General features: G+C 47.3%; 1 protein-coding gene across 2 annotated transcripts in view; it reads left to right on the top strand.

Moving 5' to 3' along the window:
* Positions 1-13,114, top strand: part of ANO3 (anoctamin 3) — a 509,047-nt gene that overhangs the window by 96,275 nt on the left and 399,658 nt on the right. The gene's annotated exons all lie outside the window — the stretch shown is intronic.

The following is a 13,114-nucleotide window of genomic DNA, read 5'->3' as shown; positions in this document are numbered from 1 at the left end:
TATAAATGGGGTTGGGACCATCAGTTGCGTTGAGGAGAAGTCAGGTGGATACACAGCTGATAGTCCTACTGAATAGACTGTTAGAATTTGTATTATGGCAAGAAAAAAGAAGCTAAGTGAAGAAAAACTAGTGGCCATCATTACTTTAAGAAATGAAGGTCAGTCAGTCAGCCAAAAAATTGGGAAAACTTTGAAAGTAAGGGCTATTTAACCATGAAGGAGAGTGATGAGGTGCTGCGCCAGATGACCTGGCCTCCACAGTCACCGGACCTGAACCCAATCGAGATGGTTTGGGGTGAGCTGGACCGCAGAGTGAAGGCAAAAGGGCCAACAACTGCTAAGCATCTTTGGGAACTCCTTCAAGACTGTTGGAAGACCATTTCAGGGGACTACCTCTTGAAGCTCATCAAGAGAATGCCAAGAGTGTGCAAAGCAGTAATCAAAGCAAAAGGTGGCTACTTTGAAGAACCTAGAATACGACATATTTTCAGTTGTTTCACACTTGTTCATTATGTATATAATTCCACATGTGTTAATTCATAGTTTTGATGCCTTCATAGTCATGAAAATAAAGAAAACTCTTTGAATGAGAAAGTGTGTCCAAACTTTTGGTCTGTACTGTATGTCCTTAGTGTGCCTCCCTGTGTCTCTCCCATGGACTCCATGCTGGCAGCGCTGCCTCCTCTTCCATCTTCTTCTTGCCCCGCACAGAACGTCCTGATGCAGCTGCGTCAAGGCATAGGAACACTGTGGGCATAATGATGGTGACACACACACAGACACAGACACGCAAGGACACACACACAGGGACACACACAGGGACACACATGCAAGGACACACACACAGGGACACACACGCAAGGACACACACACTGGGATGGTCAAATACACACAGACACACACACAGGGACAGACAGACACACACACACAGGGACAGACATATACACAGGGACAGACACACACAGGGATGGTCAAATACACACACAGGGATGGTCAAATAAACACACAGGGACACACACACACACTTACAGGGACATACATATACACAGGGACACACACAGGGACACACACAGGGACACACATATACACAGGGACACACGTACACACAGGGACAGGCACACACACACAGGGACAGTCAAATACACACAGGGACAGATACACACACAGACACACACACACAGGGATGCATACACACAGGGACACCCACAGAGACAAGGACAGACAGACACACACACACAGGGACAGTCAAATACACACAGGGACAGATACACACACAGGGACACAAACACAGAGACAGACAGACACACACACACAGGGACAGACATATACACAGGGACAGACACACACACACACACACACACAGGGATGGTCAAATACACACACAGGGACACACATACACATAGGGACACACATACACACAGGGACACACACAAATGGACACACACAGGGACAGACATACACACAGAGACACACATATACACAGGGACACACACACACACAGGGACAGATACACACACACACACAGGGACGGTCAAATACACACAGGGACAGATGCACACACAGGGACACACACACAGGGACACACACACAGGGACACACATATACACAGGGACAAACATACACACAGGGACACACACACATGGACACACACACAAGGACAGACATACACACAGGGACACCCACACAGGAACGGTCAAATACACACAGGGACAGATACACACACACAGGGACAGACACTTATGCGATGGTGAGATTGTCAACCAACTTCTATCTATTGTGTGTGGCCACTTTTAGGGGACATGAAAAGGGAATTTCACCTTTAGTTATGCTCCAACCTTTTGTTAACTTCTAATATGACTCCCATTGATTCCCAGTACTGAGGGGACATGGACTGGGGTTTAAAAGGGAATTATCAACATGTAGCAGGTGGTCTAAACTGTAAACCATTAGTCACTGGCTAGACTGTGGGATGGAGTCTAAGCAATGCCTTAGACACACACGGGACAGACAGACACACACAGGGACAGACACACACAGGGGCACACACACACAGCTAGGCCTCACCACATTCAAGCCTTGCTCTTCTCTGTACAGGAACACAGCTCTCTACTCCTCCGGCTCCTCCCCCACTGGTTATAAGGGCTGATGACATCACGAAGGTCCTTTAGCCAGCAGGAAACTCCATCTACCCTGTTCTGAGTACTGGGGCCGCCCACCCCAGCAGTGCACATGGCGAAAATTGTCTGCATTGCTGGGGTAAGCTGCCCTAGAATTCAGAACAGGCAGTTTAATGAAGACCAGGACACAGCTACAGGAGTGAGCGGGTACAGAGGGCACTCCCCAGGAGCAGTGGGCCCGGCATTTGCCCGGGTGTGCCGATTGCTGACGCTGGCCCTGGATGTTCCCTCACTACCTATCCTTCTGTTTTATAGAATATTTCTATGTTTTTCTTTGCCTATTGTCTGCTCTCTGAATGGACCCAAATGACAGGGCATAGCATGTCTGGTATCCCTACTATGAGGCTGCAGGTACCCATATATGTCTTCATACAGGCTTCGTAAATATAGTTCTTCTATGTACATGATGCCTTATAAAGGTATTTTCATGTGCCGTTTACCAAAATTTCTCCAGCTTTGGAGTTGTAAGGAGAATAAGAGGTAGATTGATCTGGAGATAGTGTATGGTATTGCTGTGTCTTCAAGGCTATAAATTCAGGGACAGAATATTCAAGAGCTGTCAAGATGTCATCCTCAGAGCTCTGCTTGCAGGCATTGCCAGGAAGAAACAAATGCTATTGTTTAGGGTGAACTTTAACTTCTAAAAATGAGTAGGAGAGAATAATGTGCCTTTATAAGCAGGAAAGAATTGCTTGCTCCCACACTTCTGTGCTCTGTGCAATTTCTGCAACCAATCCCCCCACCCCCGAACAAGATTATTGTGTTCTTTATATTTATGACTAGAGATGAGCTAATCAAAGCTGGCGAAGTGGAATTCGATCCGAATTTCAGGAAAAATTTGATTCGCGCCGAAGATCTCATTTTTCCTAAAATGGCTGTTGCATGTGTGAGGACATGGAGCAAGGAACTCTGGAAAGGCGGCATCACCCATAATGCCATGTATGCAGCCAATCAGCAGCCAGCCCTGTGATGTCACAGCCCTATAAATAGCGGCAGACATCTTAGATTCTGCTATTTACCAGTGTACTTAGTGCAGGGAGAGACATCTGCAGGCGCTAGGGACAGTGTTAGAAAAAACGTCATTGTGCTAAAAAACTATTTACAAGTGCAGGGAAAGGATAGGGAGGAATCGTTCCACAGCATTTGTGTAGAACAGGGTTCAGTAGGGGAGGTTACAGCCTGGGTAATAGGAACAATCCTGTTACACCTTGGTGCACTCACTGGGGATCCAAATTGCCATTTTACAGCTCTGTCATTCCAGCAAACCGTTCTTGTTATTGGGGTGCAAGTGCTGTTTGATACAGCCATTAACAGGGTTTATTACCAGGAAATATTTCTACAGTATGTCTTATTAGCCCATGTGTGGTGCAGTTATATGTTAAGCCCTTTTTGCCGTGTATTAGTGGCAAAATAAAAATATATTCACCGTCCAGAGTTGCACTTATCTGTTGAAAAGCCTTTTGTGTTGTTTAAAAGTAGAATATAATTAGGGCCTAATTGCCGTTCAGCGATGCAGTGATATATTCTAGAGCCCTGTTTTTGGTGTATTAGTGGCAAAATAAAAATATATTCGCCGTCCAGCATTGCACTTATCTGTTGAAAAGCCTTTGTGTTGTTTAAAAGTAGAATTTCCTTTCACCGGTGCAGTGATATACTCTAAAGACCCATTTGCAGTGTATTAGTGGCAAAATAAAAAATATTTGATCTAACATTTGGTTAATTGATCTAACAGTATATCAGACAGAGAAGTGCCAGTCCCTGCACAGGGGAGTGGAAGAGGCCTAAATGTTTCTGGCGCAGGCAGAGGTTGCAGCAGAGTAAGGGGGGCATGGCAGCAGGAGGTCGCAGCAAGAGGCCTGAGCTCCCGGTGTCATCTAGCGGTCGTGTCTTGACCAGCAACCCAGCGGTTCTTGAATTGTTGACTCGGTCATCCACTTCATCCCAAGTGACATCAGACACCCCCAGCCAAGAGTTGGTGGGTTCCTCTGACACAACGCTTAGTTGGCATTGCCCAGGAGCAGTCCCTGTGCCCCCACTTGTCCTAAACCATCCTCTCTCATTTTCAGTTCCCTCACTGCGAGAAGTATTATATGCCCTAGGCTCGGCTCCACTTTTCAGCGAGGAAGAGCTACTAGAAGGCAGTCAGCAGCTACTGCTCAGCCAAGATCTGGAGGAGACATCCACCGCATCCTCGGCTAGGCGGGCAAGTGAGGAGTGTGGCATGGGAGCTGGTGTTGCAAGCGGTCAACCTCCTGACCCAGAGACGGTTGAGGAGGACATAAGTGACGTGCAGACAGTACTCGATGATGGTGATCGCACTTGGTAGCAGGGTAACGAAGGGGCCTCATCATCATCGGGAAAAAGGGGCGGCAGCTTTCCCGTGAGCCAGCAAGTCGCTAGCCTGGCCGGGAGTCAGCAGAGTGGCAACAGTGGGAGGTCGGCAGCCAAACGTGCCTGGGGTAGACCACCCGCTTTGCGGTAGCCTATCTGCCTGGGAAGTAGCGGTGCATAGTTGAAGGAGGCAGCAGCGGTAGCAGTCAGTCAGTGCAGAATGTTGGGGGTAAAATCACCTACTCTGCGGTGTGGCAGTTTTTTTTTAAGCCGCCAGAGGAGGCCATATGTAGAATCTGTGGGAAGAAGGTAAAGTGTGGTCAGGGTGCCAATGTTGGCACCACGGCCCTGCTTCGACATATGCAGCATCACCATAAAGTTGCCTGGGAAAACATTGGCTCCGATGTGGTGGTCTATCCTGCCGCAGACACCGCTGCATCACCCAATGGCACGCACACGGTTTCAGGCAGTCAAGGCTCCACCACCTCAGCCAAAGGCAGCTGTCTGTCCTTCCCATCATCTGCTAGTTCTGATGCTCCTGCTCCTCCTCCTACTCCTCGTCACTCATTCCATCAGCAATCAATCACTGAAGCGATTGCCAAGAGACAACAGTATGCGCGCACTCATCCAACGGCGCAGAAGCTGAATGTGCTCCTGTCAAAGTTGCTGGTGCTGCAGTCCCTCCCTTTCCAAGTGGTGGACTCTGCACCTTTCAGAGAACTGATGGCTTGTGCCGAGCCAAGGGGGAGAGTCCAAAGCCGTAATTTCTTTGCCAAAAAGGCAGTACCAGCCCTGCACACACATGTAGAACAGAAGGTGGGCCAGTCCTTGAGCCTGTCGGTGTCTGCCAAAGTGCACGGCAGCGCCGACGTGTGAAGCTGTAACTATGGTCAGGTACAATACATGTCCGTTACGGCCCACTGGGTAAATGTGGTTCCTGCACAGTCACACCAGAAACTTGGCCAGGTGGGGCAGCTTCCGCCTCCACGTTCTCATGCCGTTGATCCTGCAACAATGTCCACCTCTGCCTCCTCATCCTCCTCTGTGTCCTCTGCCTCAACTGCAGGGACACTTCACAGTGCCCCTCCATCATACCACATGTGAAGGGCACGGCGGTGTCATGCTGTTCAGCACCTTGTTTGCCTGGGCGAACTGAGTTACATAGGGGAGGAACTGCTCCGTGTCCTTCATCAAGAAATCGAATCCTGGCTTTCTCCGTGACAACTGAAAATCGGAACCATGGCACACGTGTTCAATCTGGTTGTCAAGAGGTTCCTAAAGTCTTCCAACTATCTGCAAGACATCCTAAAAATGGCCAGGAATCTTTGCATACACGTCAGCCACTGTCAGGAAGCCAGGGACGTCATCTCCCCCGGGGTAGGAGGGTGCGGCGTTGGATACGGGCCTCCCTTCAGCCCAGCAGAACCATGGGCGCCCCAGCAGCTACTGCGCATATTTAGCTAATAGCTGTGGCCTTGCTGGGGGAGGTTCCCAGTCCACACCCACACCCTCTGGCTATAAAGACCTGATTAGATCCTGGCTCTGTGCTGAGTTATTCCACCTTATGGTGAGACATACAAAGCTTCCTAGGCATTTTGTTCGCTGTTCCCTGCTGACTTTCCGTGTACCAACTTTGACCAACCTCCGCTTCTGACCCTGTGCATTTCGCCTTAACCTTGGATTTTGCCTGACTACTCTGGGATTGTGCTCTGGTACCTCGTTCCCGGCTGCTACCTGCCAGTGGGTTTTCCTCCTCGCTGTTTTCCTTAAGCTCACCTGTCAGAGCTTGACAGCCACTCGTACACCGCAAAGCACACCCTCCTTGAGCTGCATCGGCAGAGCGGCATCCCCCAACATAGGCTGATATTCGACGTTTTCACCCGTTGGAATTCCACCCTCCATATGTTGGACCGACTATACGAACAGAGAAAGGTCATAAACGATTTCTTGATGATCCAAACGGACAGAGGTACTCCCCTGTGTAAGTTCGATGTCAGCCAGTGGCAGCTCATGCGTGGCACCTTCCGTTTGCTCAGGCCCTTTGAGGAAGCCACGTTATTTGTCAGTCGCCAGGACTACGAGATGAGCAACGTCATTCCACTGCTTCATGTCCTGAAACAGATGCTGGTAAATCTTGCTGGTCAGGGGACTGGAGACGTTGTGCCTAGATCTCATGGCCACTTTAGCCCTGTGGGGGCTGAACTGGAGGAGGAGGAGGACACACACTTTTCTACACAGGTGACAGGAGAGGAGGAACAGCAGCAGCCAGAGGAGCTACAGGGCGATGAGGAAGATGAGGCAGAGGACCCAGACACACCGTGGCAGTATGCAGTGGAGATGGAGGCAGGGAGTCCCTCCGAGTCACTTGCACAAATGGTCAGATGCATGCTCACTTGCTTGCGTAATGACAGCTGAATTGTCACCATTTGGCAGAGGGATGACTTTTGGCTCTCCACCTTGTTGGACCCTCACTACCGGTCCAAAATGGGGGCGTTTTTTACACCCGCTGAGAGGGAGGACAAACTGAACTACTATAGAGAAATCCTATGTAGTCAGTTGGCCGCTGCAAATCTGTGCCATCGTCCATCCTCTCGTAGGTTTGACCGGGGGGAAGGGCCCTCTGTGCTCATGTTCCTCTGCCATGGCTGCTGTGGTAGGTTGGAGGGTAGGAGCAGTTCTAGCTCCATCAGCAGCAACTTGAGTCTAGAGTCGCTGATGAGCAGCTTTCTTCACCTGCCTAGTGAAGAAACTACTCACCACCAGCAGCAGCAGCTAGACCTGGTGCAGGACCTGAACCAGCAGGTGGTGGCATACTTGGACAGCACCCTTCCACTCCACATTGAAGATCAGATGGACTACTGGGCAGTCAAACTGGATTTGTGGCCGCAACTGGCAGAGTTTGACCTAGAAAATCTGTCCTGCCTGGCCAGTAGTGTGGCATCAGAGCGGGTGTTTAATGCGGCGAGGGCCATAGTTACCCCAAGAAGAACTCGCCTGTCCACCCAAAATATGAAGAGACTGACCTTTGTCAAGATGAATCAGGCGTAGCTCCGCCAGGATTTCCACCCACCAATGCCTGATGCATCAGACTTGATCATCTATGGTGCCACACCAACACTTTGACAAAAGAGACCAGTTTCTATTGGCTACCTGCCTCTACTATTCTTATGCTGCCACCCGACTGATGCCACACATCTGAAGCCAAATGCTCCTACTTTCACCCACCATCTACAGCTGGTACTGATATTGCCACCCACCTCCCCACTCTGTCACCGGGTCACTCTGTGGTCTCATGATGCTGCTGCCACCTCCACACTATGTCACCATGCCACTTTGTGGTCTCCTGATGCTGCTGCTACCTCAACACTATGTCACCTTGCCACTCTGTGGCCTCCTGATGCTGATGCCGCTACCTCCACACTGTTAGTGTGGCACCCTGTGGCCTCCTCCTGATACTGCTGCTGCCGCCACCTCCACACTCTGTCATTGTGCCACTCTGTGACCTCCTGATGCTGCTTCCACCTCACCACTAGGTCATAGGGCCAATCTGTGGACTTCTCATGCTGTTCTCACACTCTCCACTTCATGACTGGGCCACTATTTTGCCTTTCGGCCTGGCTGACATAATCATTTATTTGACCCTTCTTCTGATCTGTCAGAAGGAAGGAAAGTTGAGACGCACAACGAATCCTGTCTATGTAACAGCTGTACGGCCTGCATGACATAGTCCCTATTTTGCATCAGAATTGGCTTATGATTTAGTAGCCAAAAGCTGTAGTTGGTACAAAACACAGAAGACATGCAAATATTCCATTCACGTGTCATCTCTGTTTTGGATTAGTGTTGAGAGCGTAAATTCGAATTGCAAATTTTAATTGTGAATATCGCCACTTCGAGAATTCATGAATATTTAGAATATAGTGCTATATATTCATATTCGCGAATAGTGTTGAATATTCTAATTGCGAATTTATCGCAAATATATTATAATGCCGATTTTCGCAATCTAGTAAACAATGACTGGAGATCACGAATTCTCAAATTTGCGAATTTATGGCGAATATTCGGCCTAAAATTCGCAAAATATCGCAAATTTGAATATTTCCTATGCCACACATCACTATATTGGATCCACTCCTGTTTTTTTTGGGCTTTTACAATACTGATGGATTACTGACCATATGCTGACCGAGTGAAGGCGGATTCTCCACAGACAGAATCTGTTTTTTGTGGGTTATTGTTCTGAGGGATCATAGACGAAATAATGAGTGTTGTCAACCAGGGCCGTCTTTTCGAATGGGCACGCTGGGCAGTTGCCCGGGGGCCCCACTTGCCTGGGGGCCCGCCTGCCCAGTGAACCCACCAGCCAACTTCCCAACCGTCATTTAGCAGCGTTGCCGCCAGGGCCGTCTTTACCAAGGGGCAAAAGGGGCAGCTGCCCTGGGCCCAGTTGCTCCTGGGGGGGCCCAAGGCAGCTGCCTCTTGAGCCCTGCTAGCTACTGCCCCGGGTGTCAGGCTGTCGGCTACACAGGCATCATGATCGTACTGTGTTAATGATCTTAATTCTAGGACCTTAATGAGTTTTGATCTAGGACCTTAATGACATCATTACCATGTGACCAGTAACCTAGCAATTACTGGTCACATGGCTATGAAGTCATCACAGGTCCTATCAGGAGTGTTGCAGAAGTTAACTGTGGAGCTTTTCTGTGTAAAGATTACATCAGAAAAAGGTGACATGGGGTTGTTATTTTAATATACTGTAAACTACTGTATAGTGGGGTGCTGTGTACTGTGTGGGGGGCTGTATACTGTGTGGGGGCCTGTATACTGTGTGGTGGGCTGTATATTGTGTGGTGGGCTATATATTGTGTAATGGGCTGTATATTGTGTGGTGGGCTGTATACTGTGTGTGGGGGGGGTGGCCTGTATACTGTGTGGTGGGCTGTATAGTGTGGGGGGCCTGTATAGTGTGGGGGGCCTGTATAGTGTGGGGGGGGGGGGCTGTATAGTGGGGGGAGTGCTATACTGCTGTACTGTATAGTGTGGGGGGCTGTATACTGTGGGTGCGGTATAGTGTAGAGTGCTGTACTGTATAGTGTGGGGGGCTGTATCGTGTATAGTTTGGGGTGCTGTATACAGTGAGGTGCTGTATAGTGTGGGGGTCTATACTGCTCTACTATATACTGTGGGGTACTGTATAGTGTGGGGTGCTAAACTGCATACTGTGTGGTGCTGTATACTATAGGGTGCTATACTGCATACTGTGTGGTGCTGTATACTATAGGGTGCTATACTGCATACTGTGTGGTGCTGTATACTATAGGGTGCTATACTGCATACTGTGTGGTGCTGTATACTATAGGGTGCTATACTGCATACTGTGTGGTGCTGTATACTATAGGGTGCTATACTGCATACTGTGTGGTGCTGTATACTATAGGGTGCTATACTGCATACTGTGTGGTGCTGTATACTATAGGGTGCTATACTGCATACTGTGTGGTGCTGTATACTATAGGGTGCTATACTGCATACTTGGGGGTTTACATCCACTTTAATCATACAACTAAAAAAACGAAATAAATATAGATATATATATATAAATGTACACACACTCTGGTGCTGGTGGGTAATGCTGGTGTGGGTACTGCTGGTGCTGGTGGGTATTAATGTTGGAGTGGCGTGTGTACTGCCTGGGTACTCTACATTGTGACATCACAAAAAAAAAAAAATGTTTGGGTTTACATCCACTTTAAGTTATTAGTGCCCCTCAAGTTTTGACTGTAATATCTTATGTGTCCCCCTTATATAGCAATCTTAGAGTTGCCACTCGTTCGAGGAAGTGTAAAAAAGGTGAGGAAAAATAAAGTTTATTACGTGTTGGTGAAAATAACCTTTAGTGCAGAAATGAAACGTAATGTTTTGAGTGGAGCACAGAAGAGGAAAAAGGCTGCAGAGGAGAAAGAGAAAATGTGCAAACTTCCAAAACTAACATCTTGGCTCAATCCAGGTGCAACGTCAGCCAGTAGTTCTGCTCCTCCAGATGTAGCATCCACATCTACATGCACTCCAATTCCAGCAGAAATACCAATGGTATCATTACCTGATCCTACTGCTGGGGAAAATCCACAAGAGGAAATGCCCAATAAATATCGCCTTATTGATAATTTGCATTTTTATTCTAGTGCGTGATTGTGTAGACAGGGCCCCAGTGCACTGTATTGCCCGGGGGCCTATAATGCTCTTAAGATGGCACTGTTGTCAACACAAACTTACTGCTGACATCCTCTCCACTCTGTCTGGGGGCTCTACTTGTATAAGCGTTTAATAGAGCAGGTTGTGTAGACATCTATGTGGAATCAGCTGTGGACGGTGTAAAAGGAGTGCGTTTCTCCTTGACGCTAACCCGTGTCTGCTCCGTTTTTTTTTGCAGATAGGATGAGGACACATTTATTTCAATGGGTCCGCAAAAAATGTGTGCTATCCGTATGTCCGTTCTGTAGCCCCGCAAAAAAAATTGTGCTAGTTTGCGGACAAGGATAGGCATTTTTACAATGGATCCTCAAAAATAACAGATCCTCAAAAAAAACGGATGCCATACGGACGTCATCCGTTTTTTTTTGCGGATCTGTAATTTGCAGATAGCAAAACACATACGGTATTGTGCATCAGGCCTAAGGCTGAGTTCACAGTTGAGTTATTTGGTCAGTTTTGGCCCAAATAAGTGAAGTGTGCAGTGATTCTAAGGGTACTTTCACACTAGCGTTTTTCTTTTCCAGCACTGAGTTCCGTCAAAAGGGCTCAATGCCGGAAAAGAACTGATCAGTTATATCCCCATGCATTCTGAATCGAGAGCATTCCGTTCAGGATGCATCAGGATGTCTTCAGTTCAGTCTTTTTGACTGATCAGGCAAAAGATAAAACCGCAGCATGCTACGGTTTTATCTATGGCCAAAAAAACTGAAGACTTGCCTGAATGTATTAGTGCCGGTTCCAGCATTCAAAATACTGGAATGCAGGATCCGTCCTTCCGGTCTGCGCATGAGCAGACCGAAAAAAAGGTGAAAAGAATAAATGCGGATCCGTTTTGCCGGATGACTCCGGAAAAACGGATCCGGCATTTCAATGCATTTTTCTGACTGATCAGGCATTTTTAAGACTGATGAGGATCCTGATCAGTCATACAAATGCCATCAGTTGGAATACGTTTTGCCGGATCCGGCAGGCTACGGAACTGCTTGCTGGATCACTCTGCCGCAAGTGTGAAAGTAGAGTAAGAGCGACCCCTGTCATCTACATGTCATACTGACTCACAGTATTATTTCACTACCACAGCAGACTCCCTATGTGTGTTACTGCAAGGCACAGTGTTCTACACCACTATACAGGCTCTGCAGCCAGGAAATAGCAGTTTTTGAACGCTATACGCTACAAAGAGATTCTGAACAAACCAAACTTTTTCAAAAAATTTGTCGAACCAGCCGAATCGAATTTTTGAGAAATTCGCTCATCTCTAGTCACCACGCCGGCCGACATGATGACGTCATCACAGGCAGTAAAAGATTTCTAGCTGGATCTTCAATCAAGTTGGCGGAGGCCGGCTGTTCGCGATCAAATGGATGATGGTAAGTATGATTTTTTTATTTTATTTTAGACAGTAATATTGATGTTAGATGCCTCAATCGGCTATGGAAGTGGCATCTGAGCGGTAAAATGACGGGGAGCAGCACAATCTCTGCTCTCTGTCACTGCACCCACTACTTACAAAGAAATGCGTTTTGTGACGAATTTTCTTGTAAAATTTGGTAAGCAGCCGAATTGAATTTTCCAATACTTCGCTCATCACTAGTTGTGATAATGTATTGACTGCGAACAGTAAAATGGCTATTTAAATTTTTTATAAGTCGGACAACCTCTTTAAATATTAGAACTATCCAAACCAATTGAAATTAGTTACTCACTTCGCCATTTTGTCACCAAGTAGCTCCCATCTACCGTGGGCTCCCACACATACGGTATGTATATGGATTTTTCTGCTCTGGATTCCAGCACTTTTTAGAATATTTATTATACTGTATTAGTGGCATTAAAGCACATTTTACTCTCTCTTATTGAAGAGAAGATTCTGCGGATGGAGAAAACTACGAGTAAACGGGGGCAGCATTCATTGTATAGAATAAATACTAGGCCGCTGGAGTACAGGTCTCTGCTACACTCTAGTGGATTTTATCTGCAATGCATTGTACTATTATTCTCATACACATTGATTCTGATATTTATACTTATGCAAAAATTTGAGACAAAGTATATGAAAAATGTGTGATTAAAATGCGTAGTTACCCTAAAAATAGTCCCAACAAAACTGTCACCTTATCCCGTAGTTTCCAAAATGGGGTCACTTTATGGAGTTTCTACTCTAGTGGTGCATCAGGGGGGCTTCAAATGGGACATGGTGTAAATAAACCAGTCCAGCAAAATATGACTTCCAAAAACCACACGACACACCTTTCCCTCTACGCCCTACTGTGTGCCCGTACAGTAGTTTACGGCCACATATGGGGTGTTTCTGCAAACCACAGAATCGGGGCAATAAATATAGCATT

This window comes from Bufo bufo, chromosome 10 (genome assembly GCF_905171765.1).
Source record: "Bufo bufo chromosome 10, aBufBuf1.1, whole genome shotgun sequence".
NCBI classification, from domain to species: domain Eukaryota; kingdom Metazoa; phylum Chordata; class Amphibia; order Anura; family Bufonidae; genus Bufo; species Bufo bufo.
The sequence above is the reverse complement of the archived record's forward strand: the minus strand, read 5'-3'. Positions and strand labels throughout refer to the sequence as shown.